The sequence below is a fragment of the Phocoena phocoena genome, chromosome 10 (assembly GCF_963924675.1).
Source record: "Phocoena phocoena chromosome 10, mPhoPho1.1, whole genome shotgun sequence".
Taxonomy (NCBI): domain Eukaryota; kingdom Metazoa; phylum Chordata; class Mammalia; order Artiodactyla; family Phocoenidae; genus Phocoena; species Phocoena phocoena.
This window is the reverse complement of record NC_089228.1, coordinates 104,375,182-104,402,823: the sequence shown is the minus strand read 5'-3', so window position 1 is coordinate 104,402,823 and position 27,642 is coordinate 104,375,182. Positions and strand designations below refer to the sequence as shown.

General features: G+C 54.3%; 1 protein-coding gene across 1 annotated transcript in view; it reads right to left on the bottom strand.

Annotated features, from left to right (window-relative positions):
- Positions 1-27,642, bottom strand: part of GMDS (GDP-mannose 4,6-dehydratase) — a 478,661-nt gene that overhangs the window by 1,342 nt on the left and 449,677 nt on the right. The gene's annotated exons all lie outside the window — the stretch shown is intronic.

Here is a 27,642-nt window from a genome sequence, read left to right as displayed (position 1 = left end):
TCAAGTATTGCCGCATCCCAGCCCTGCTGCTAGAACAGGTCCTGAGGACGCACGGATGCGAGCAAGAGGCATGAGAATTTCAAGATGATTCCAAACAGAAAGGGAGAAGCGAAGGAGGAAGGGAAGAAAGAAGAGAAAGGAAAGAAAAAGACTTTGAAATAGACCATGTTGGGGCTAAGATGAACAGTTAGCCCCTCCAGATGCAAACGTGTTCCTCCAGCGGTACACGAGACAGGAGCCCTCAAACGGAGGCCAGTGAAGGCTGCCTGGACACAGGCAGGACCCTGCACACCACACATACCCCAGGAAGACGCTATCTCAGCCACACGGAACATTGAAGAACAGCCTAAAAACCACGGCAACAAGGAAAGTAACACACTCAAGCTGTAACTGAAGGCTTCTGCCCCACGTCCTCCCCAGGCTCCCGGAAGGTGGACTGAGGTGGCAAAGGCGCAGGGGCGGGCAGGACCCACTCTGCCCACCCGGCCCCGGCCCAGCCCCCGGCTCACGTCCGCTAAGGCGTCTGGATCCACTTCTGCACCGTTTGCCTGAAATCTGCTCCAACACGGCCCATCCAGCTGCTCTCCTCCACCACCCAGCCTCACACTTTAGGCTGGAGTAAATCAAGTTCCCAAAGGCACTGCGTTTTGCTGAAGGGCTGGCTTCCTCTCCAGCATTAATAATAGTCAAACAAGTTACTTCTGCTGGCCTTAGAAATCCATATGCAGAGGCTTCAGGAAGAGTAAGATGCAAATATTACTAATCGGTTGACCACAGTGCTACCTGGAGCTGGAAGTACAAGTGGAAAAACAAATGAATTTAGTTCTCTCTCCTTTCCCTAAATAAACTTGCGCAGACTTCAACGATACCTCTGTTCAACTCTGAGAGTCACACAAAGATATGCATTCTTTTTCCCCAGAGGGAGCTGTGAAACGTGGCACGAGGAAGCAACAGGGCCCCTCAGTTCCACAGCGGTCACGGTCACGGTCACGGCTGGAAGGAGCAGGGCCGCTGTTCCCTTCCCACACCTGCCGTGAGGTCACCGGTTCTGCAGAGGGTGTGAGCCGGGCTCTAAACTCCTGGTTAGCAGAACCCGAAGAACCGGTGCCATTTCAAATGGCCTCAGCAGGCTTGGAAAGGGTGCTTTGCATTGTAACTTGGTTTCCTGTATTTTTCTACAAGCAGTTCTTAATCTAAAAACAAGTAGGGAACTATAATTAAGGAAGAAGAAAAATGGCTTTCAAAAGCTCAGAAACAGACATTGCTACTATGCAAGGATTTCATTGAAACCAGAGATGCACCAGTGAAGCCTCCCAGTGTAGTTCCGAGCACAACTCCTATATCCCAGCTGAGCAGCTACCTTTCACCCTCTACCGAGGCTCTGTCTCCCTCAAATTTGATTACACCGAGAGAGCTTGTGAAGGAAAAGGATGAGGTTCCATTAAAACGAAACGGTGGCTCTGGACGCCGGCTGCTCCAAGCTGACATCCAGCCCAGCCCCTGGGCTTGTGCCCCAATCCACGTGTAGGAAAGATGAAGGACGTCCCAGCTTGTTTTACCCTTAACCCCTCCCGAAGGGCTTTCGTATTTCTCCCCAGTGTGTCCTTTAGGGAAACGGTTTGGGATGCAGCAGTGGAGGTGCACGTGGCTGGCCTGCGGGGGAAGGAGGCCAGGAGCTGTGCTTCCTGTCACTCTTCACAAACCCTCTCCACTAGGGTGTGATCAGCTCCAAGGACGGGCGAGGAAGACGTTCATCTGTTTTGTTCTTTTTTTCTCTTCTGACCGTTCAGTTCCTTCTTTATTTATAGGCTTAAAGCCTCGGTATGACAACAGGGGCCAAAGCTGAATGAAAGTGATGATTTTATGTACAGTTTCCCAAACGCACGTCGTGCACTGGGTGGTCTGGACCTTTCCTTTAAAAGAGAGACGAGAAAGCCCTGGGGCAAATATGAAGCATTTCTACGTGAAGGTGACGTTTCCCAGAGATGACTCTGGCTCCTGGTGTCCTCCCCGTTTCCACAGGTGTTCCTTAGGTGAGTTTCACCCTGTGATTTATTCTTGTCAGATTCGATTAGGGTTAGCTGAGCATTTTACAGCAGCAAAGCAGCACGAGCGGGGAAGACGTGTGTGTCCAGACGCCCTGGCCCTTCATGGTCCGAGGGCTCCAGGGCGCCTGCTGACTCGGGTGGCCTTTAGGGCTTGCCCAGCCAGGAGCCCTGAAGCCCGGGTGCCGGGGGTCAGGGTGGCAACCCCCGCAGGTAGGAAGGCGTGTTTTGCCGCAGTAATTTTTCCGGCTTTCCCGGCTTCTGTTCCTGTTATAGTGAAGTGATAAAGGGCCAGACCAGGTCCTGGAAAAGTCATTAGGCCAGTTCCTGCGCCCACAGTAGTTAACGCAAAACCCAGGGAAGCAGGGCCCATGCTGTGTCACGGTCCTACACGCTCGCTACAGTCTTCTGGGCACCGTTTCATCCTCATCAGGATAACAGCACACCTTTAACACACCGGCTTGGATCTCCTGCCTCCCCCAATCTTACTTTCCTTTGGTCATTAGTTAGCGCGTTAAATTCCTTTGATACTCAGCCACTTTCCTGAAAATCACTGTGGTGAAAGCTCTTAAGCAGATTCTATCACATTTCTTTTCAAAATTCATAGTCTCATTTCTTTTTCTCACTCTTTCACTGAGGTTACATTAGGAAATATTTAATTTTTTTTTGTTTTTTTTTGCCACGCTGCACGGCTTACAGAATCTTAGTTCCCTGGCCAGGGATTGAACCCTCACCCTCGGCAATGAAAGTGCGGAGTCCTAACCACTGGACCGCCAGAGAATTCCCAGGAAAATGTTAATACTGATATTAACACTAATATTAATTTCAAGTGATGTGTAAGTCTCGCAAAGGGCATCTGTTCAGGTGGAGAAACATTCTGGGAGCGTGAGCCCTTTTGGCAGGACGTTGCTACACTTCTGAAGCGCAGATACTGAAAGATCTGGACTCGAGTGACGTCAATAAGGAGAAGGGCACAGACGCCCTGCTTGATTCAAGGCTTTAAGGCTCGGATCGTGAGCGCTGCTGTGTGCTCATCGCTCTCCTCCCACTTCTCTTAAAAAAGCCAAATTGAGGAATAGCTGAGCTTCCAAGGGAATAAAGGAATGCCAGTGAATTTGGTTCCTGATGTCACTTGATGCTAACGCCTTCCTCTTGGGGGAAATGCTCCTTTTTAGAAAGACGGAACTGCTAACAACAGCACAGTCGATGGGAAAAGCTGTAAAGCTGCATGGACCGTCCCAGTCACGGGTGGAGATGCACAGCTGACGGTCGGTAAGAACGGGAAAAAACAAAGTCTGGATGCTCCCCCAGAAAGTCTGCAGTAGAGTCTGTCTCTGTCGGGCAGGTTAAACTCTTCATGTTCACATTGATGTCCTTTGACTGAAACCTTCCCAAAGAGGCAGCGAGCCCAGAGCAGTGCGCCCCGCGGCAGCCTGAGTCAGGGCGCCCGGCACGGCCCCTCCCCTCGCCTGTGCACATCAGCACCAGGGAAGCTGAAGCCCGGCCTCTCGTCTAATGACAGGGGCGATAAGAGACAAGAAGAAAACGGCCGTCTGGTCTGCTCAGGAAGCGGCCTCAGAGGGGCTGTCTGTCAGCGGGGCTGCCGTCGGGGAGAACAATGCTGGGCTCTCCCTCGGGGAAATGCAGTCCGTCAGCACCGGCTCCACTGGCCACAGACCGTGGAGATAAAGTGGCAGAGGGACCGGAGTAAGCAGCCCGTGCCCGGAGGCCGGGATGCGGGCAGAACAGGCGCACTGTGCCCCGGATGCCGGCACCTCTGCCAGTGGCCTCGCGACGTGCTGTCCTGACCCCGGGGGGTGGAGGTGCCCGAAGGGATCTCCAGGACGCCTCCCCGCCCCACCGCCCCCGTCCCCACTGATCCCACGTTTCTGGGCTGGGGACCACTCACTTCCAATTGGTAGAATTCGTCATTTCGAACCAGCTGCTACTAAGAGCTACCAAACCAAAGGGGGAGAAACAATCTGCCTCCGAGCGCGCCCCAGACACGGATGAAGTCTCTCCGGCACAGCAGAGCTTTCTGAAAAAGTGAGTGAGAACACTGTCTTCCTTAGGTGTCCACTTGGAAATCTGTAAATAAAGCCTATGGTGGTTAAAAAAAAAAAAGGGTTCACTTTATAAAGGGAGAACCCAATTAACGGCATTTATAGTGCAGCCTACATAGAGATGCATCTTTTTTCATTTGTATTTTGAAAGTATGATTAGCAGAAAAGGACAAACATAGTTAGGGAAAAGGGAAGAAATACAGACACACAATTATACAGGGAAATACAGGATGAAACACACCAAGTTCCTTTTAAATAGAGCTTTAAAAATATCCTGGAGAAAGTCCTTTCAGGCAGACGTGCTCGGGAGGAGTGGAGATGAAGACAGGGCGCGCTCCCGCATGGAGCGGGCACGTGCCCCACACCCAGGCCGGCTTCTGTCCCTGGCCGTCAGCCCCAGGCTCCCGTCCCCGTTCCCGGGGCAGAGAAGCAGGCCCCGGGGACGCCCCAGCCTCTGTACCGGCCAGCCCCTGGGCCTCCGGGGCCTGTCCGGCTCACCCAGGCTCAGCCTGAGTGGACTGGGCGGAGGAAAGTGTTTCTCGAAGCTGCCCCAGGAGGTCTGGGGGCTGTGGATGCACAGGTGGGTGCGTCATGGGTTGCACTAAATAAAGTAAGCCAATAAGGCTCCGGGGTGCAGCCTCGCAGCACACATCCTTCCGAGGTTCCACCTTCCTGCATCTGGCCTGCATGTGTAGCAACTGCAGAGCTTTCTCTGTTCGCTTTATTCCCTGGTCTGCGGGGCTCATGGGAGCATCGGCCCAGGGGAAGCTCGATTAAGTCCTGTAACTTCTCTGTTCGCTTTATTCCCTGGTCTGTGGGGCTCCTGGGAGCATCGGCCCAGGGGAAGCTCGATTAAGTCCTGTAACTTCTCTGTTCGCTTTACTCCCTGATCTGCGGGGCTCATGGGAGCATTGGCCCAGGGGAAGCTTGAGTAAGTCCTGTAACTGGAGCCTCCCGATTCTGATTCCTTCCCTGATGGTCACTCTGACCGGCTGATGCGGGGCTGACTTGCAGTGGCAACGCAGGGCCGGTTAATGAAAGGGAGATAAGATTGTTGGCGACCTCAGCATCCCAGGCTTCAAAGCCAGCACCGTCTTTGTCGGAAATTACTGGTTACTGTTAATAACTCGATCTAGGGTGTAAATATCACCCAGGCTAGTAGGAGGTGACACAAACCCCGCGGAAAGGAGATAAAGCGCCTTTAAGTGGACCGATTAAAGAGGGTTGTCACACAGTTGGCTGGCGGCTCTCTGGAGCACAAGGCTGGGCCGCTCTTCCTTTGCCACTTAGTACTTTCTACCCTCCAAGCACTGCACATACATCAGCCCATTAAACCTCCAGACAATCAAAATGCAACTCAAGAGATCCTGTATCTGCTTCAGGTGGCCTCTTTCCTAGGGATGAAAGCACCTGTGGGGCGAAGGCGCGGCTCCGTGTTCACTCACCTATAGCCTGACGCCCCCTCACCCGGGGGGCCGACTCAGGCCACCCGTGACCGCCACACGCACGAGGGGAAGGCGATTTCCTTTCTAGCTGTTCGATTACTCGGCCCCTTAGAAATCTGCCCACACCCTCACCCCTGCCTTTGAACATCAGTACAAAAGAGTACTGTAAGTAATATGGATGCTTCTACGACCCGGATGGGATATTTTTTCCTTTGGGGTTTTTCTCAGCTTGTATAGTACATCAGGTTACTCAAACTCAAGAAACCTCACTTCAATAATCAATCCATCCATCCATCCAACCATCTTTCCTCCCTCCCTTCCTTTTCCCCAACCAAAGCAGCGGTCATTCAAACATACATTCCCTCAGTAACAACTTTTTTTTTTTTTTGCGGTACGCGGGCCTCTCACTGCCGTGGCCTCTCCCGTTGCGGAGCACAGGCTCCGGACGCGCAGGTTCAGCGGCCACGGCTCACGGGCCCAGCCGCTCCGCGGCATGTGGGATCCTCCCGGACCGGGGCACGAACCCGCATCGCCTGCATCGGCAGGTGGATTCTCAACCACTGCGCCACCAGGGAAGCCCCCCTCAGTAACTTTTTAAAGCGTGCTAAGGCTAACCAGGCCACTGACAGCATCCAAATTCTTGCTCTTTGGTTGTTTCTCTGGGGAGTTTCGTATTTGAGGAAAAATTAAGACGACTGCTATGACGTTTGTTAGTAAGGTTTTTGAGAGACATGGGGAAAGATGAGTATGAAGACGGATCTTTAGGTTTCCTACAATTCTATTTGTCCATTCATTGGGTTTCCTGTCAGTAGCGGGTTTACCAGGCTGTGGCGTAGCTACACTGCCCGGTCACCGGGTGTATTTGCTTTTCTATCTCTGTAAGAGAGAGAGAATCCCATTCCCGAACACGGCTATAGAGATACTTAAATCAAACAACTTGACGAACGTCACAAAGCCATCTAGTGGCCGCGCGCTGGACCAGAAGCCAGCACTCACAACGCCCAGTAGGACGAGCCCTCCCCAGAAAGCAGTGTAACAACACGCTTTGTGGACATTCGAGTGGCAAAGAGGCCTCTGACGAATGAGGACTAAGCCAAGTGGAAACATCAACGCGTTCCAGTGCTGGGTGACACGACGGGCAGAGCACAGGGACACTTACGGGCCAGCGTGCGTGAGGCTTCTAGACCCGGCAAGCTAACTGAAGGTGGGGGAAACGGGATTGTTGGTTACAAGCGAAAGGGGTCGACAGGGAAGGTGCTGCAGGACCCTGGGTGGGGGGGCCTTACCTGGAGGGTGTGTCCGGTACGTGAGGGTGTGCGCTTGTCAAAGCGGGTTCAGATCTGCGCGTTTCACCACACACATTTTATCTCGATAACAGAAGCTCCTTAGACGCTGACAGCACAGACACCACTGGGAGACCTGGCTTCATCTGGGGCTCAACCACTGAGCTGTGTGGCCTTGGGGGAGTTCTCAATGCTTCTGAGCCTCAGGTTTTAGATCTGTGAAATGGGGAAACATGGCCCTCCAGGCAAGGTTGCTGTGAGGATTCACGGTTACACGTGGAAAGCAGCCGGCTCCATTTCTAGTTCATCGTGACAACAGGCTGGCTAGTGTTGCTTTTATCACCAAGGTGGAGGGAAAGCGATTCTTTTCACATCTTATAGTAACATCAAGGATGAAAATGTAATCTTCTAAAGTGGGCTGTCTTACAGTTTTTCTTTGATAGGGATGTCGCTTTTACCTCGCACCCTAACCTAACTTCTGTTTCTAGATCATCATTTTTTGAATAATGGTAACAGACTTGGTATTCTGTTTTTCCACAATTACTGTAATCATTTCACATGCTCTTGACTGTTGTCAAACCTTTACAGCCTTGGGCTCTGGGGAAGCAGCCCTGGACTAGACAAGGCCTTGTCATGAGCTTCTGTTTCAGCAGGAGGGACAGTGCAGAGGACAGGAGACGTGAACAAGCCCGTCTCAGCCACACGGAGCTCAGGGCAGAAAGCTGACAGAGAGGGAGCTTGAAAAACAGGGGCAGGCCCTTCTTGAAGCGGTGACGTTTATTCGACTGATGAGAAAAGGCGTCACGTGAAGCTTTGGAGTAGCAGGGTCTTTCAGGGATGGAGGGAAGGCCACTGAGTCTGGACAGGGTGACAAGGTGGTTGGAGCCCAGAGGAGCTTGGCGATCACACTGGCCCCCGGGGTATTTCCCATCACGGGACCCAGGACCTTGGCAGCAAAGCCACGTTGTCACACTTTATTCTGTAGTCACTGATGGTCCCTTAGAGCACCTGCAGCCCGTGGGCCACAGCTATAAACTGGCCACCTCAGCCTGACGTAGTTTGAAAGTCTGATTTTCTGACGCCAATGTAATTTTTGAAAGCAAGTGTGGGATTGACTTCTAGCTCCGTGTTTTACAAGGATGGGTGAGTTATTTTTGCCCGGAATGCTCCAACTCTCACACACAATCCCCTTCCCTCCTAAAGATCTGCCACTTCGTTGTGCTTGGGTCACTCAGCCTGGAAACATCTGGCCGCTCTTGAAGGGATGAGGTCTGGGCACCCGCCCTTGAGAGGCAGGACCGTGCCCAGCGGGCCTGCAGGACACAGTGCCCACGGGGCCTCCCGGGGCGGAGGGCAGGGCCTGGTGCTGCGCCAGCGCCTGCTGTGTGTGCAAGGAAGGGCTGACCCTCTTCTGGTCCAGCAAGGACACCGCGGACCTCCTGAGGGCTGCCTGCCCGTCGTCTCCTCCTGCAAGAGTGGGTCCCTGCCGGTGTTGGGCGCAGCTCGAGCTCCCCTGCGGCCACGGCCCCTCTTCTGCCCCGTAAGGTCTCGAGAGGGTGGGACACAGCACCTAAACCTGCTTGAGTTTAATTTTTTTTTTTATTTTACGAAATCCTGTGTGTGCGTGTGTGTGCGACACCTGCCGAGAAAGAACCTGCTTTACTTTTAAGATTTGTGGACCTTATCAGCCTCTGACTGAGTCCAGAGTCTGGCTTTGCTTGGAGCCCCGCGAGGCTTTGAGCACGGGCTCGGCTGGGTGTCTCCGACCTCACCGTGGCCGCCGAGCGAGGTGAGAGTGGCTGGAGACCAGGGGAGGCCAGGGGATGGTGGCCACGCAGGTGGCGGTGAACGGTGGCGGCCGGGACCAGGCGTAGCGGTGAGGACGCAGGAAGCGGGGCCCACTTTGGAGGAGGCAAAGGACTGGCCAGGGGACAGAGCTGTGGGAGAGCATTCACGGAGAACGCCGGGACTGGTGCCCCAGTGAGAACCTCTTCGCGGCGTTCGGAGACTCGTGGGAACTGAGCGGGGCCAGCAAAGTACAAGAGTCACATTTTATCACGACCTCTCGGCCGTTAGACGTTGTCCTCTTTTCAGGGAAACCTCTCGTTTTCATGATTATGAGACAGAGACCCTTCCAAAGGATTCCTTCTGTAGAATTACCTGTGGTCTCCTCTGTCATTCCGTGGACACACTGTCTTGTTTTGAATCTTGATTTGATGCCAAGCCTCTCAGTGGAGGAAGTCTGGTGAAGCCCGTGTGGGAGGGAGGCCCCTCAGCTCCATCCACGCCCCCACAGCGGGCAGCCTGGCCGTGCCTGACCAAGCAGGGAAAGGGTTAAGCCAGCCACGTCCACGGTGTCCTGCCGACACGACCCCTTCAGCCTGCGCCCGCTGCACAAGAAAGCACAGGGCCCTTTCACATGACATCAGAAAGGCCTGATTTATCGCCAGCCACCAAACAACTAGAAAATCATAACATCCTTTCAGGAAAATGCAGTGGAAAATAATCAGGCTGGCCTGATGGAAGCTTTGGAGGGGACTCCAAGTGCGAGAGGCCGCCCAGCAGCCCTTGGCAGGTGCTGTGCTTGTGGCCAGAGCGGCCGACGCCATGGAGGCTGGGGTCCGAGCTGTGCGCTGCCCATGACCGAGCGTGGCTTCCGTGTCCACAGACACAGCAAGAGCTCGGGTCACACTCTGCCAGCTCGGCTGAGGTGACAGTCCAGCGCGCGCGAAAGTCTGGAAATGACAGCTGCACGCAGACATGAGGAGTTACTGGCCACAGAAATGTAGGCACCACCCCGCGCCACGTGACACCCACCGGCTCCTTCCCAGGATGCTGCCCTTCATTCCGTGTCATGTTTGCAGACTGTGTGCCCGTCTAAGATGCGTCATCATCCTTAACAAACCAGGGGCCAAGAGACGACGCAGAGGAGACACTGGAAGCGCCCCGGGAAGTGCAGGGCTGGCCGCCTCCTGCCACCAGGAGCTGGTCCAGGGACGTCGCGCCTCCGAGCGGTGCCTTGTGCTCAGTGATTGGGTGAAAACACCGGGCAGGAGCGCGGCTTCTCCGATGGGCATGACGCGTCTGCAGACAAACACCGGAAAGGGGCCGAGGCCGACGAGAGCCTCAGGTGGTTCTAGGACTGGCGGCCACAGCAATTCCACACGGCCCGCTGGCACCAACAGGGGCCCACCTCGGCCAGGAGACGCCAACTCTGAAGGCCCCGGGCCTCTGGGGTGAGGGGGAACCCACAAGGCCAGTCTGGGGAGGAAGCTGGGCCGGAGCGCAGCCCTGGACTCGGTTCAGAGCGACTTTCACTTGGTGTTGCTGCTTCCCCTCAGGTGTGCAGTGTGGACTCTTTGCAGGGTCACAGGCGCGCTGAGCAGATGCCCAGAGGAGGAGGCGGGGGCTCTGTGCGGCCCCGCGAAGGGGAGAGGCCCCGGGCGGGAGGTGCTCAGCCCGGCCCCAACCTGTCAGCCTGCAGAGGGGCCTCTGGGCACCTGGGGCCGCCCTGGCCCGACAGCCACCCACCCCGGCCCGAGCCCCCAGGGCCTGCAGCGAATGGGGGTGCCGTGGATGTGGACGGGGCAGAGAAAGGCCAGCCAAAGCCGGCCCTGCGCCCGGTTCTGGGACCGGAGCCCCCCTCTGTGAAGGAGGCGGTGGTGGGACAGGAGTCTCAAGGCCCCGTCCGAGCCCCTGCTCACGCCCCAGGGACGGCCGGCGCCCACCCGGTACTACGGGCCACCCTGCCCCTCCTTGCCGCAGCTCTCCCTGTGAACGGTGGCCTCGGCGGAGCGCCGAGCTCTGCCCTGGAGTGGAGCCGCGCGAGGGGCAGGGGATGTGGCGCGAGGGCAGCGGCCCGGCCCCCGGCCCGGCGAGCTCCACGCAGGGGCCGCGCGCGCGGGCTGACCGCGCTGGGGCGGGAACCGGGCTCCAGACGGCCCCCAGGAGAGCACCCTGGACGCCGGGGAGCCCATCCAGCACAGCCGGCTCGGCCCGGCGCCAGCTGCCCCGACTGCAGCGCGGGTGCTCGGGGACCGCGTCACGCCCGGCCGCTGCGGCCACACGTGGGCATTTACCCCAGGGCCCCCGTGCCCCCCCCGGAGCCCCCATCCACCACAGCACGACCTCTCGGGCTCAGCCTAGCAGAGTCCCGTTCCGCAGACCAGGAGACAGGCTTGGTCACAAAGTTAGTGAGTGGGGGTCGGGGGCGAGCTTCCGACTCTGACTGCTTTGCTCCCCAACCCTTGATCGCAACCCTCAATCGAGTGAAAGTCCCACGGGGTCAGGAACGGGATCTCGGCCACAGGCTGGACTGCGCGGCGCATGGCGGGGCCTCCCCACCCCGAGGTCTCCTGCGTGGCTCTGCTTTTCTCCGTCGGGGTCCCTGCAGCCAACCCGAAGTCTGTAAGGGCTCTACCGTCCGCCCCCAGGGCGTGAGCGCCCAGACGGCCAGCATGCAGCAGGCACTCACTCAGCAAGGATCTGTTTCATGGGTCAGGAATGCTTACAGCCAAGGTCAGTACTTTCCCCCATTTCCCCCAAGAAACACACCTGCACCCCTCCCCACTGCGTTGTCACGATCACCCCTGCCGCCCCCGGCTTAAAGTCATGGCGACTGTGACTGCCTCTTCCGCCCACGTTTCTTCCCCAAACCTCTCCCAGAACTTCGAGCTCGGGTCCTCCTTTCTCAGCCCTCAGGCCACACGCACTTGTGTGACAATGGCCCTCCAGGGACCCGCCCCGCCCCAGGGCCTCCTCTCCCTGGGGTGCTGACCCTCCCCCCAGACAGAAATCTCCATTGTTTGCCAAGCCATTCCTTCTTAGAAGGCCCGGCTCTCCACGTGGACCTACCCCGACACCTGTCCCCCAAGGACACGCACCCTCCCAGAGCGCCCCATCCAAAGTGCTGCATCCTGGGAGCACAGGGGTTGGGCACCTGTCATGCCCCCCCCCCCAGGGAAAGGAACTCTGTCTCGTCTCTTCCGACCCGATCAGAGCCCGGTACGGGCGCTGCTCACAGCGACTGCGCAAGACAGAGCCGCTGAAAGAGTGACTGGGCTCCGTGTTTTAAGCTCTCTCGCCCCATTTGTTGCGAAAGGGCCTGGAGCTCTGTAATGTGGGCGATGCTTTAGCGTAGCCTCTCTTTTCAGGATTTCCCTGGACTGCTCTTTAGAAGTGACAACGTAAGCAGTGTGGTTATTCCGGGGAGAAGAGGATCGGGGGAGCTGTTTTAGGTGGAATTCCACGTCTCTGACATGTCTGCACATTTCAGCGTCCACCCCGACCGGAAGAAAACCTTCCTCTGCAATGCGGTGCTTCTGAGTCGCTTACATATTTCAAGCTGCCTACGGAGTGGCATTCAGCAACGTGGGAGGTTCCGTGGGTTATTTATGTCGCTGTTGAGGGCTGCTCCATGATGTAGGGCTTACGTTGATGGCTAGCAACACGATGTTACTGATTTTATACGGCAAAAGCCTAGAACAAGCATCTGTGTGGCTAAACCCGTATTCCTTGCTATTCCAGCGAAGAGCAGCTTTGAACACAGGCTACGAGTCTACAGTTGAATTCTCCTCTCCTCCTTTATCGCCTCCTAATTAAAAGGCAGAGTTGTCTTGCATGGAGAATCGTCAGGTCTTTTAGTTTCGCAATACCTTAATTCATGGGTAGTCGAGCTAATCACCACTCCCAAATGATGAAACATCGAAACCATGAACAATTTGACATGAAAGCGTTTTCGTAAAATAGCTGCATTTTACGTGTCTATGCGTAGAGATACTGTGGAAATTGCTGGCTGTTGCCTGTGTGTTGAATTTTCCTGCTGGCCCTGATGGAGACCTTGCTGATAAAGGACCTGAAATATGAACAGTCTTCTCAGAGCTCTTCTCTGAATTTACTGCTCTAAATTTCCAGCTATAAGGGCTGTAAAGGCAACACTCTACAAAATCAGAAATAAAGATGTCATACGCTTAATTTTAAGGCATCCTCTTAAAATGCAGAAATGTAAATACAATTCTTATTTTGCTTCAAGTGTTGACTTATAATACTGTCTACGAAATACCATTCATATGCCAGGTTTCAGGTTTTGCCACAGGGCTGAGCCTCCCGGTGTGGGAGGTGTGCACCCTTCAACCCTCGGGGTCCTGACCCGGAGTGGGCCTGTGACGGCCCCTCAGGAGTAGGTGTAGGAGGAAAGGAGTCTGCTGCTCCGTGGGGCTTGAACCGTCATATGACTCACCTCAGCCCAGGTCCCAAGGATGCATCGCTGGCTTCTTAACAGACGGGAGAACTCAGTCTCAGAGGTCAATTCAGGGGTCAGAATAGCTGACAATTCTCAGTCTCTAAATTTAACAATTATGCCCCCAACATGGAACCCGGTGGGACACTGTGCACGCAGCCTCCCATGGAACATGGTCAATAACACTTTTCAGTTTTCTTAATAACACAGCCCTTCAGCTCCGATTCCCAGAGGAATGAGATGCTGTCACTGCACCTGTAACACGAAAGCGCGTCGCACAAGGTGCAGATGTAACCAACCCAGAAGTTCCTGCCTCAGTGACCACACTTCCCTGGTGCGCGGCCAAAGGGCATCTCTTCCTTTGGCCTCATCCCCGCCCGGTCTCAGAAAAAGGCCACTTACCCGGGTGATTCTCCCCAACCACCTCTTCTTGAAAAGTTTGCTGCATCCTTCTCTATAAAGACATTTTCACGTTGTTTCAAAGATACCCCTTAGATACCATGGTCCTAACAGCCCTTGAAGAAAATAGTTCTAACGTGTCTTGTTTCTTTGCACGGGTGACTAACTTTCATAAGAGTTTTCCAAGCTCATCTTTCAGAGAGACCTAAAGCACAGAATGGCCTTTCCGGCCTGTCTCCTGGCCCATGACCCTGACCCTCACCTTATGGAAAGGGCCCTGCTGTCTGGACCCTTCCCCACCCCCTGCCCAGCAACGGCTCCCGTGGCCCCAGCATCCACGGGGCTGCAGGGTGGCTCTGAGGCTGCAGCCTCTGCCCCACGGGCCGGCTCACTCTGCGGACACTGGTGTCACCCACATCGGGACCACACTCGCAGCACCGAGGGCGCTAACCGTGGCCGTGGCCCCTCGCCCAGCACAGGCACGAAGGCCGGACCCCACTCTGGCTCCTCAGGTCTCCTCTGTGGCACTCAAGCGTCCCGCCCGTGCCAAGGACACCACCAGCGACACACGCTCGTCTCTCTCTTTAAACGGAAGAGGCTCCTTGAGGCGCTGGCCCTCCCGAGTGTCCGCCCAGTGGCGCCGAGGACACGAGCGACGTGAGCCCGGCATCGCGACCAGGCGGAGGCAGGAATACTCAGGGGACTCTGGCCACTTTCTGTTGCATTTGAATTACCAAGTAGGATAAAAAGTACATCCAGAGGGGAAAAACCCTCTTAACTCATTGTCTCTTGACTGTTTTAAAGAACTGCGAGAGTCTTGTTACACTGGAAAAAAAAAAAAAAAGGAACACACGAACGGAACAGAAAAATGTCCCACGGCTGTGCCGTGCCCTCAGGGGCAGGCCCAGCGGCACCACCTGGGCAGGGCCAGGTCAGTAGGCGGGGCTGGGAGCCACTTGCCTGGGCCCCTCGTGGATGCAATCCAGGCTTGGCCCGGCAGGGCACGGTCCCCTCAGAGCGGCATCTGAATAGTTCTGGCCGTGCTGGGTTCCACCACCTTTCACAGCGCTCACGCCCCTAGATCTGGCCAGGCAGGGAGCCTGCCCCAGCACGTAGGCAGCGGCCCACACTCACCCCTGGCCTGTTCCCGCCACGTCTGAGCTCACACCTGTCCTGCAGGTCAGGGCGCTCGGTGACAGGTTCAGGAGGCCGGGCCGACGGAGGCCCCTGAGCACCGCACGCCACCCTCACACCCACGCGGCCCCGGGGGGCACTTCCAGTCCTTGCAGTGGAGGGACCAAAAAGGGAAAGAGACGTTCTCCTGAGATTCTCCGGGAGCTCAATTCCTGGTTCCTGGGTCACCAAGGCTCTAACTATGCCGTGTGCACAACTGCTTTAAGTGCAAGGACCGACCTGGGCACCTGGGGCCACAGACTACAGCACACTGGGGTCTCACCCGAGGTCACCCATCCCCCATCTCTGACCTTGCAGAGCGTGGACACAGACGTGGACCCTTAGTCAGGGTCACACGGGCGGGACTGTCAGCGTCCATATTTCCGGGGACTGGTTTTTAGCGGGCAGCCCTGCTGTGCCTCACGAAGAAGGCTGCAGGGGGCACTGAGTGAGATACGGTGTCAGGAAGTCTGCAGACCTGGCCACCTGGTAGCGACAGCGTCCATCCTTCTCCCCATCCTACACACGTCACTGCACAAATGCCCTTTCTCCCAAGCACACATCAGCGAAACCCTGGGCTCTACCACCTCACGCTCACCTGCTGTCCTCTGCACGAGACTTGTTACGTTCTCCTTGCTGACGGCGTCCCAGAGCCCAGAAACTCCTGTCAGCTCAGACACCATTGAGGGCCTCCTTCTGTCCACCTTCCACTGCTTGTCCTTGCCCTGCATGTTGAATGTGCACAGGCTCACGCTCACACACACACACACACACACACGTGCGTGCGCGTGCTGCCCTGGCCTTCTCCCCACACTTGGCCAGGTCACTGGTTCCGGCTAAGCATCCCCTCGACCTCTCGGGCTTGTGTGTCTTACCCTGCAGCCTTCCAGTCCATCTCCGGTCATCCAGGTCACAAACCCACTGAGTTCTTGGCTCCCCTGCCTCTCCTGTGCCTTCAGGTGGGTCTCCCGGGGGCCCTAGTGCTAGTCAGATGTGGTTTCCTCCTCTGACGCTCAAGGCATCACCCCGATGCCCTCAACTGGTGTCAGTTCTCATCTCTGTTCTGACTCATTCATATAATTTGCTTATCATTCAGGTTGGACTGTAGTCCACTCTAGGAAAAAAGATTAATTTTTCCTTTTCTCCATGATCAAAGATGGTGCTGTGTTTACAACGGGACTTCAAAAACAAGTGCAGGGATTCCGTGGTGGCACAGTAGTTAAGAATCCACCTGCCAATGCGGGGACACAGGTTCAAGCCCTGGTCTGGGAAGATCCCACATGCCGCGGAGCAACTAAGCCCATGCAGCATAACTACTGACCCTGAGCTCTAGAGCTCACGAGCCACAACTACTGAGCCCACGAGCCACAACACTGAAGCCCGTGTGCCTAGAGCCTGTGCTCAACAAGAGAAGCCACCGCAATGAGAAGCCCGCACACCGCAATGAAGAGTAGCCCCCCCCGCCACAACTAGAGAAAGCCCGCGCACAGCAACGAAGACCCAACGCAGCCAAAAAAATAAATAAATAAAAATTTAAAATATATTTTTTTAAAAAGTGCAATATATACACATATATGGAAAGACATCCCATGTTCATGGATTGGAAGAGTTAATGTGCTAAGAGGACAATGCTACCCAAAGTCATCTACACACCCAGTGCAACCCCTATTAAAACTCCAGTAGATTTTTATTCTTTGCAGAAATAAGAATCCATCCTAAAATTCATATGAAATCTCAAGGGCCTGGGAATAGATGACAGAATCTTAAAAAAGAAAAAGTTGGAAAAAGTTTGAAATCACTTCCTGATTTCAAAACCTATTACTAAAGCTATGATAGTCAAAGCTGTGTGTTTCTGGCATAAAGACAGATGAATAAACCAATGGGATAGAACACAGATCCCAGAAATAAACCCTTGTATACATGGTCAAAAGATAAAATTGCTAGAAGAAAACATGAGGGAAAAGTTTTATGACATTGGATCTGGCAATAATTTCTTGATATGTCTCCAGAAACACAAGCAATAAAATTAATAATAGATAAACTGGACTACATCAAAAACCAAAACTTCTGTATATCAAAGGACACATGAACAGGGTGAAAATACAACCTACTGAATGCGAGAAAATACGTGAAAACGATACATCTGATAAGGGATTAATATCCAGAATAAGGAACTCCCAAAACTTAATATCAATAAAACAAACATCCTGATTGAAAAATGGACAAAGGACTTGAACAGACGTTTCTTCAAAGAAGACATAAAAATAGGCAATAAGCAAATGAAAAGGTGCTCAACATCGCTAACAAATATGGAAACACAGATCAAAACCACAACAAGATACCACTTCACACCCATTCGGATGGTTACTTTAAAAAAAATAAACAGCAAACGACAAGAGTTGGCGAGGATGTGGGGAAACTGGAACCCTTGCACCCTGTCGGTGGCAACGTAAAACGGTGCAGTCAGTATAGAGAACAGTATGGAGACTCCTTGAAAAACACAGAATTAATATATGATCCAGCAACTCTACTTCTGGGTACCTATCCAAAAGAATTGAAAGCAAGGTCTTGAACAGACATTTGGACACCCATGTTCTCAGCGGCATTATTCACAATAGGCAAAAGGTGGAAGCAACCCAAGTGTCCATCGACAGATGATGGATGAACGAAACGTGGTCCATACACAAAAGGAAAAATATTACATGATTCCACCCACATGAGGTCCCTCAGGGAATCAGATTCATAGAGACAGAAAGTAGGAGGGTGGGCCCAGGGACTGGGGGAGGGGAGTGAGGAATTATTGTTTAATGGAGACAGGGTTTCGGTTTTGAGACAGTAAAGAGTTCTAGAGAGGATGGAGGGATGGTTGTACAACACTGTGAATGTAGTTAATGCCACTGACCTGTACACCTGAAAATGGTTAACGCGGCAAATTTAATGTATATTTTACCACAGTAAAAAACTCCATGAGTACTCAACTTGAAAATGAATACATCACTTCTATACCGAACCACTAACTCTCCTTTATCTTTGGAGAGGTGTCACGCCAGAGCCAGTTCTCTAGGCGGTGTCTGAGCCGTAATTTTTGTGTGCTCAGCATCCAGGACACTGCTGTTTACACCCCAAGACTCAATACACTGGATTTAGAAAAAGAAGCAGGGATGAATACAAGGATTCTGCTTATTCTTTCAAATTTCTAACGCTGTGACTCATCCAACTATTTCATGTTCAACTGACATATATAGGTCTCCTTTTTTCTTTTTTTTTTTTTTTGCGTTACGCGGGCCTCTCACTGTTGTGGCCTCTCCCGTTGCGGAGCACAGGCTCCGGACGCGCAGGCTCAGTGGCCATGGCTCGAGGGCCCAGCCGCTCCGCAGCATGTGGGATCCTCCCGGACCGGGGCACGAACCCATGTCCCCTGCATCGGCAGGCGGACTCTCAACCACTGCACCACCAGGGAAGCCCTTATAGGTATCCTTTTTAAGGGAAGAATTTTCCCATTTAAGTAAAATATTTTCATTATTATTATTTAAGGTTGAAAGCCCTTAACATTTTAAATACAAAACTAGACATAAGAGTAAAATGATATCCGTTTATATGGCCCGAGAGCTTTCTATCTGGCCATGTGTATAAGGTCTCGGTGAACTACAATTCTGGAGTCAGGGTCACATTTTCATGTCCAGCCACGGGTTCCCTGGTGAGGGAGCAATCTGTCCAATCACGATCACAGTCACCAGGGCGGTTTGGAGTCTGTGCTGAGGAGAAACAGGTTTTTCCTCAGGAGAAACAGGTATGGGGGTGCCGTGGAGGGACCATGTGACGGGGCACAGCATGTGCCTCCCTGAAGCCACACTGACATTCTGCACCAGGCCCATCACAGAGAAGGCTCTGGTTTCCGTGGGTGCGAGCATCTTCGATCTATGAGAGCCTCGGGTCACCCACCATGGGACTGCGGGAGACTGAATGTTTAAAAATGCAGAATTCATTCTTTCTTCCAATGGCAGCTGTCATCATGTAAAGGTGGACAGGCTGGCATGGCCTCCCCCGCCATGGAGCGTGTGACAGCTGTCCCAGCCTGTGCGGACTTCCCGCATCACTGGTCCTCCTCAACCCCGTGTCAGACTTCCCGTTTGCCATGGTGAACTTGGGCCAGCCTTGGGGAGTGCGCAGACACTTGAAAAATGCATTGTTACGCAGGAAACCAAAGCAAAAAAAAATGATTGTAACTGTAATGTCCATTTTTTAAAAATACTAACGTCAATTTTAAACCCACCTCATTTCCCTATAGGTTAGCATGTGTTCAGTCCTCCTTAAACCCGGGCTGCATGTGGCGTGCCCGGATAAGCTGAGATGGTGGTGTGCACTGGGCCCCAGGCTGCCATGCGGGTGGATGGCGCTGTCCCCACCCCAGGGACCCGCCGTGCCCCTAACGCAGGTCTTAACTGGCACCTTGGAGGACACGCAAAGCCACCAACCCGCGTGCTGACAGACTCAAGGGCCCTGACGGGACTGGAATGACTTTTTTATGGTAAAACCTAGGACTTGAGCTACAGGAGTTTGAAAATCTTCATACGAAACTGGAAAGAGTGGGGCTCATGGAGAGTTAGGCTTACGGCACCCAACACCCAGGAAAACGAAATCGTCCCCCACTGCCCAGAAGAGGAAGGGCCGTCACAGCCTCTGGGGCCCTGAACACACCTCGGATAGTGTGTGTTTCTCCAGAAAAGCAGAGGACACAGGGGTGACGAGGGGCACATCTGGCAGAAGAAAGGGGGGGGGGTGAGAGAGACCGGTGGGAATCACCCCTTGGTAAGAGTTGATGGTGGGGGGTGTGCAGAGGTTGGCCATGGACTCCTCTTATTCTGGTTCTTGGCCACCAGCTGCCTGAGTTCCACCCACCTGTTGGTTTGGTCTGTGAGATGCAGGCAACACGACATCACAGAAGATGACGGCAAATCTAAAACCAAGAGCCGGCTGTAAAGTCTTTTTAAAACAGACACAACCACAAAAGACACAAACGACGCACTTTCACGCACAGTGCCCGCAGCTCTCAGCTGCCCGAGACCCAGGTGTGAGGGGCACACCCTCTCCAGGCGGGCCCCAGGGGTCGGTGTGTGAGCGCTGGTCACACCACATGGCCCCCTTTCTCCCATCCCGACCTTGAGCTACGGCCGAGGAGACTACAAGCCCAGCAGGCAGTTTTCAATCGGCACCTGGAGCATCACCACGCCAGAGGGGCAGGTGACCCCAACAGTACCCCGGCTTCTGGAAAAGTGCCGGGAGCCCCGGGACGGCCAGCGCTCAGCACAGACCTCGCCAACGTCCTTTAAACCCGTAAATCCACTGCGGGCTGCATTCTTAGACCCGAGCGGCCTGCGCGGCGGGGGCTATTAGAACTGCTCGTCGCCAGGGAGCGACCAGCCAGGAGGCCGGGAGGGTCCAATAATCTGCGAGGACGGTCATCAGGCACCTACACAGGTGCTCAGCTTCGCATCTTCAAAGCGCCGCACGAGCGTTCATTACTGAAGTTCACGACACCCTGTGACGTGGGTCAGTGTTATCTCCACTGGACGTACAGGAGGAAACAGAACGGCTGACTGGCCGCCCGGGGGCCACACGATAAGCCGGGAGTGGGTCTGGGACGTAAATCAGAGGCACCTGATGCAAACGGCACAGGTGTGCTGGTGGCGCGGTCAGCGGCTCACCGCGCCTGGGCCCCCGCCGGCGGGCCGGGGGGATGTGCAGAGACGCGTCCCCTCCGCCCCCGGGGCCCGTGGCTGCAGCGTACGCTGACCAGCCAGGCGAGCCCCAGGCCGTCTGTCCTGTCGGGCCCTGGCCCGCTCCTCGGGGGACGCTGTTCTTCCATCACCCCCAACCCAGGACACTGGGTAAGAGTGACCGCAAAGCCAGCACGTGCTCGGCGCTCCAGCCGGTCCGGCCGCAGGGGCGGGGGAAGGACGCCCCTGCCGCGCGTCCCTCACCGCCTGGGAAGTGGCCTGGCGTCCGGCTAGAGGCAGGTGGCCGGGGGAGCCGGGGTCACACCAGGCCGGGCGGTCGAGGGAGGAGAGACAGAGATGGAGGAAACGAGGAAGGCCCAGGGCCATCAGAACAGCAGCCAGACCCACGCTGGGGAAACGGAGGAGACGACGGCCGGGAACCAGCGACACGCGGGGGCTCGGGGTGCGGCGGGCACGCGAGAGGCCGGGGCCTGGGGGCTGCGAAAGGAGAGCAGAGCCGGGCCGCAGCCGTTCGGGGAGCACCCGGTGGGGAAGGGCTTCAGCTGAGCCCGTCCCCCCCGGGAGGCCCAGGCGCAGGCTCTGTCCCGGGGAAGAGGGGCTGGGCCGGGAGAGCCTGGCCCTCGGGGATGCTGGTGACATGTTCTCAGGCCACTTGCGGGAGTACTGGAAGATAAACATTCGCGTGGATCACAAATGTCACCTCCACAGCTGATGTTAACTTAGGTGCTGTCATGAAACCCAGGAAAATGCCTCGATTTAAGAAAAGATGAATTGAAAAAAAAAAAAAAAAAAAAGGGAGTTCCCTGGCAGTCCAGTGGTTGGGACTCTGTGCTTTTACTGTGGGCCCCGGGTTCAGTCCCTGGTTGGGAACGAAGATCCTGCAAGCCTCTCGGTGCGGCAAAAAAAAGAAAGAGAACTGAAAGAAATCATCCCAGTACTTCCCCCATTGACTGATGACAATGCAAGTTTGGGGATTACCCTGAGGAGCGTTTTGTGCCCTGAGCTGGCAAGGTTGGGGGGGGGGGGCAGCCAGCCGGGAGGAGCGACGCTTGTTGAACAACTGACTGGTAACGAGGATTCAGAAGCACACCTTTCAGAGTTTACAAATCCTTGGGAGGGGATGGACAGAATGAGGGTGTAGATTGGCATCTGCTTATTTTACGACATCGTAAGAGCTACCACTGTGTCCCTTCATATGACGTTTCCTTCTAGGACATCCTTTGGGGAGGTGTGAAACCTAAAGTAACATTTTTTATGCCACAGAACTTGCTGCTCAGAGATGGTTTTTAAGGCCAGATGGTAGCTTTTCTGGAGCGTGCCCCGGTGGAGGAGAGCGAGGGAAGCCCACGTGGGTGCCTCTGAAATCTGCTGGGAAGCCTGGGGAGCGAGGGGCTCGGGCGTGGAGGCGTGCAGGTGGGGCACGGGGAAGCAGGGCGTCGGCCCAGAAAAGGCGGCCCTTTAGGAACCCAGCCCGGTCTAAACCGGGGACCCCTCCCAGCATCCCGTCTTGTTTTGCCGCATCTGAAGCCCTCAGAGCTTCCTGGGGCAGCAGGACGCCAAGTTGCTCTCCCTGCAGCCACACGGCCCCGCAGTCTGTCCAGCAGCCAGACGATGTTTCTGGGCACGGTGGTTGCTGGGGCCCCTCCCCGTGGGAACCACCGGGACCCCTCGGCTCCGACAACGGCCTGCAGGGCCTGAGGGGACCGCCGTGGCCTTGTCCCCACTCCCCCTGCGCCAGGGCACCAGCCCCTCACTGCTCCCTCAGCTGGCCAAGCACACACCTGCCTCGGGGCCTGGGCCCCTCGGATGCCCTTCCTCCGAAGGTCACTTCTGCCACGGCCCGCACAGACCCTCACTACTGCAGAGGCCTCCCGGCCGTATCTCCTGCTTCATCCTTCACAGCACACGTGTCCCCGCCTGTCCTCCGTCACGGGCTGTGTCGCCCATCAGGACGCAAGCGCCCCCGGGCCTAGGGCAGAGCTGCGCACACTGCCAGCACCCAGGGAGGATGGGGGGAGAAATGCTCAGTACCCGCACGTACCGCCTGTCACAGCTTCTTTGACAGTAACAAGGCTAGATGCTGCTTAAAAGAAAAGGAGCCCAGTACAGTTTTTACTCTGGTGATTCTTTCTATCAAATTAACTCTGAAATGTTACCCATTCTTACTCCAAAAACCAACTCTGGATCTTAACAATTTGTTTTTAAGATCAAGAATTGGCTCTTTGCTACTTGAATCTTCTATCAACCTTTGGTCAAAACCAAGAGAGCCTGGGCCGGCCTGTTGGCCACAGAGATTTCTGAGCCCTGTGTGCACCTCCTTTCTTCCCAGGCACCCCCCAAGCTCCCCCTGCCACCCTTCACTCACGCAGAGCCTGGGGTCTTCTCCCCACTGGAAAGGGGTCGTCTCCCCTGAGAAGGGCCTTAGGTGAACAGGCGTCTCCTCCTCCCTAGGAGGCTCCCTGCACCGTGTCTGGCCCAACCTCTGCATTCACGACCCGAACCGTCAGTGGTCGACGGTGATCCTCGCTTGGGTCTGCGCAGAAGGGCCAGAGGGGATGTGACGTGCGGCTCGTCCGGTGCTGAAGGTCTGAGCCTCACGTAGCTACTCCCCGGTCAGCTGCAGGCCTGGCCTAACTGTTAGGAGAAGGTTGCTAATGTTTAGTGCGTAAGTGTAATATTTCATTTGAAAACTCCGAGCGTAGCGTTAAAAAGGCTGCATGCACAGGTAGAGATGTCTTTACCTCACTGATAGGGAAGGTACAGGGCAGTAAAAACACGTTGAAACTGAAGTTAAAATAGTCCCAACTTTAGCACTGACATTTCACTCCAGTGGGGTTCACCAGGATCGCTTACCCACGACACGTGTGCTGCACAGATACATGTCTGTCCACGGACAGCTGGCGTTCCACGTCTGTAACTCGCAGAGTCCGTAGTTGGGACTTTATCTTTTCCCACGGTGTTCAAAGGTGGCTTATGCTTTTAAGGACGCACAGCGTATAATCACGATTACTTTAAAGGGTTTCAACTCCATGTGCGGCAGAAGTAACGGGCCAGCGTAGGAATTGAGGATGATAATGACAATTAATATAAAAGGGAAAGGGCCGCAGACCCTGGGCTTTTAGGGCAAGTGGAGAAAGGCTTATCTTAGGCTCACTTTATACATTTTCTCCCATTTTTCTTCTCGGGTCAGAAGGAGTCCCTGATGGGGATGGTATGGGACAGTTTGCTGCTGTCCTGGGGACCTGCCTGGTCTTCCTCTTTCCCTGGAACCAGAGCGGAGGGCCCCCTGTCCTCTCCTGGCCTTTATGGATGGTCATTGGGTTGAGAGGGGGCAGAGGGAAGCGACAGGTGATGAAGGGGGCGGAGTCTGTACCTGTGCCTGCCCCACCTGACAGCTGCCACCTGAGAAAAACAGAACTTTTGTACATGTAATCATGTCTTAAGTGTGATGAGGAAGTGTGCTGTCTGAAAAAGATCCCACTGAGCTAAAATAAGCTCATAAGTACCATCCTCATCCAGCTGTTTGGTATGTCTGGGTTTGTTATACCAAGTTGAGTTAGATAATGGGTAAAACATTTCCTTCTGGGGAGCTTGCTTCGAATTTCAGTGACCTAGAGGATCTAAACTTGACCCCGTCAACAATAACAGGTGTCAGCCAAATGGACCACAGACAGGGGTGACAGAGACCCTTCCATTCAGGTGGGCTTGGGTCCATGTGGATCCCTTCTGACCTCGTAGGATGCGGGGGTGACGATGTGGCATGTAAGTGGGTTGGCACCTGCCCCACATTATGGCTGAAGAAACAAAGGCTCCGGGAGCCCGCGAAGGCCAGGCAGCTGAGAGGTCCTGGAACTGGGAGCCTCCACACCTGCATCTCCTCCCGCAGCCCCTGTGTTTTGTGCTGTGCCACTGCTGGGCTCCGCCCCTGTTGGTCCTGAAGCTGCACCAAGACCAAGAACACCGTCCACAATTGTGGAGAAACAGAGCAGAAGTGAAGTGTCAGAGACCCGCCCCTTCTCCCGCTCTTCGGCCTGACTGCACTGGGAGGGGACCACCCGCCATCACTTACCTGAGTGTGGTCTACCCACCTGTCGAGGTTGAAAAGAGGTTCTTGCAAATTTAAGAAGTTATACAGACACTCAGAGACCCAAAGGCTAAGTGAAGAGGACTTTAAAAGACCCAAGCGGCACGAGTTTACCCCCACACCACCAGCTTTTCATGTGGGGCTGGGACCGCTGAGCAGTTACAGAATGCCAGGACCCTGGGGCTGGGGTCCCATCTGAGTTGGACCCTCGCTGGAGGAGCGACCCCTGTAGCGTCTACAGCTCCCCGAGGTCACAGTGTCCTGGTACCTCGGCGCGAAGTGAGCTCACTGGATGACGGCGGAATCAGGAACGAAGCTCACCTCTGACACCAGGAGCCTGGCCGGCGCACCGCCGTTCCGGGAGCACCCGGTGGAGAAGGGCTCCAGCTGAGCCTGTCGCCCGCGGCGTCCAGCAGGTCAGAGCCCAGCCGGACGGGGACGCACCGGAGCCCGGGCGTGGCTGTGCCCGAGGGGGCCCTGCCCTTGGCTCGGCAAGGATGCTGGCCGTGTGGGGGGGTCGGCGGCATGTGGAGGCAGAGCAGAGGAAGCCAGTCTGCTCCACAGACTCTGCTAGGTGGCCCGACCCAGAGCGCTCGGCCTGCCGCTCTGCCTAATCTATCTGGAACCACGATTCAAGAATGAGATTGCCCTGGGTTTTCTCCTCCCACCATTAAATTCCATTCAATCATAAGAGGCAAAATGCAGTCACGCTCAAGAGCCAGATGTTATCACTACAGACCTTCCTTTATAAACCTCCGTGAAACCTGAGCGCTTGACGAGCCCAGCTTAGCAGCTGCCCCTCTGACCCGACTGCATCACACTGGCCCCATCAATTCAGGCTTCAGTGTAAACACCGCTTCCCAGGGCCCCTCGAGAAGCTGGCGAGAGCAGCTGACAGAGCCTAGACACTTTTTAACAGCAATCTTGTCCTACAACACCAAGGGGATTTGCCGGGCATCTGGGGCTTTATAAAACCATATGAACATGCTGAGAGAATTAAAACCCTTTAAAGATGAAAAATTGATGGTGACAGTCCTTTCTGAAGACCAGTGGGTGTGACTGGGTAGGAGAGTTGTTCTGACACACTTTTGTAGTTTTCCGAGTGACACACTTGTATTACTTTTTTCTTCTTTCTCAGATATTTACTCTAAGGTGGCCATTTCAATAAAAAATGAAAAAATGCGTCCCAGTGATCAGTAACTTGGACAGTTTAAGAGGATCGAACACACTCATTGTCCTGCTTAGGTTTCTCCCGATGAAGGTTGGGGTCCTCTCCGCATTCGGACCCCGAGGTAATGTTCCCGAATCTCCCCGACTCTGCTCGAGGCTGATGCTCTAGGGAAGCCGGGTCCCTACGTGAGCCCCAGACAAACGAGGCAGTGACCGCGACCCTGTCATTATTTACTAACATTACAAATGGACGATACTTGGATTTCTGTAAGATGCGAGAATATATTTATGATTTGTAAGTAAATATGCTTCCATGCAAGGTTATTTCAAAAGAGAAGACCAACCGTGGAAATAGCTAATTTCTTTTTCACTTTTTATAAAAACAGTACTTGGTCACTTTTTGGCTTAACTTCCAAATAAGGAAGATACTGTCACTTTTTGTTAAAATACTAAAATAGTATGTTGGTAAGCAAATAAATGTATGATTATAAGATTTCTAAGCCCGAATACAGTACTTTGAAAAATATGTTATCAAAAAGATTTAACATCTTTAAATTGTAAATTGGAAAAAAAATAGGCGGAAAATGTGAATATTTTCAGGGACATGGGGGGAAGAAAAGGGAACACAAACATCAAAACAGAACATTTTCCACTAAGGTAAAAAAATACTGTCGACTTAGAATAGGTGTTTTGGAATATATGTTGCTTTTCACAACACATCATCTGAGTTTTGCCAAATCACAAGCACTGGGGTGTCCCTCAGGACAACAAAGCCAGAGAGGTAACAGGGTTTCTCATGCTGAACTTCACGTCCACTGGGATTAGTGATGGAGCACACGCGTGTCTGCCTCTGTGAAGGAGACTCTCCTCCTGAAAGCCCAACGCCGAGGCCTAAGGAAACGTCCGGCGTGGAGGGTGGGCTGGCAGCTGCCCGAGCCCCTCCAGGGCGGCCCGCTCATCTCAGTGTCACCTTAGTGTCACCCCAGGCCCTGCAGGCTCCAGGGGTCTGGTCCTGTGCTTCCCAGGTGCAGGCTCTCTCTGGGACACAGAGTCTATGATCTTTAATGCTCTTCCCATCTTTCCCATCAGCATTTGTTTCGAGAGAAAAATGACTTTGTAAGTAGTACCTTAATAATAATACTTAAGGGACCTTCTGTCCCTTAAGTAAAAAGAAACAATGTGCGTTGTGTGTTTTGCTGTTTAAATGACCTCAACGAGCTCAGGAAGCCTCCACATAGAAGCTCCGCCAAGGGCCGTCACAGCCCGTCCAGTGACGGCAGGTGGTCGCCAGGAGGCTGGCCCCCGGGAGGCCTGGGGGCTCCTCAGGAGTGCCCGCCCAGCACTACAAAGCCTCTTCAGACCCACCAAGCCCCTGGAGGATCACACGTCCACCCATCGGGGTCAGGGGTGCTGCGAGAGGGAGCACAAGGCTGTCGTGAGGCCCAGAGGCAAGAAGCAGGCTCTGCGCTCAGCTCCCGGGATCACACTTTTCTCGCTTCGATTTGAAAAAGCTATTTCAGAAAGAAGGGCTTCTGTGGGCTCTTCCCACCCGAACTGGGGCTTTGGGAAACTTGCTGGTAGTCACAGGAACCTTTCCCACTTCACGTCACACACACTGGAAGGTGGGATTTGTCAGTTTTTGAGGCATCACGGCTGGTAACTGATGGGGTGTTTCCCTTAATTAATGAGCAGGTCAGTCATCTAAATGGAACTGGTTTATCCAGAAAAAGAAAAAGTACATCAATATGAAAAGCCAGAATACTCTCCGAGTCGGTTTTATAATTAAAAGGACGTTTACAACGAGGAAAACTAAGTAGACACAGATTCTGGAAACATAATCTTCCCAACGTAACAACAGCTCAGTAGTACTGCAGAGATAATCATCTCCTGGCGTCTTCTGTCTTCAGCTGTATTTTTAGTTTTCACTCTGCATTCCATGGTTCCAAATGCCGAAGTCATCTGCAGGTCAAACCATGGCCTGGGGTGAGTACCTCACACTTCTTA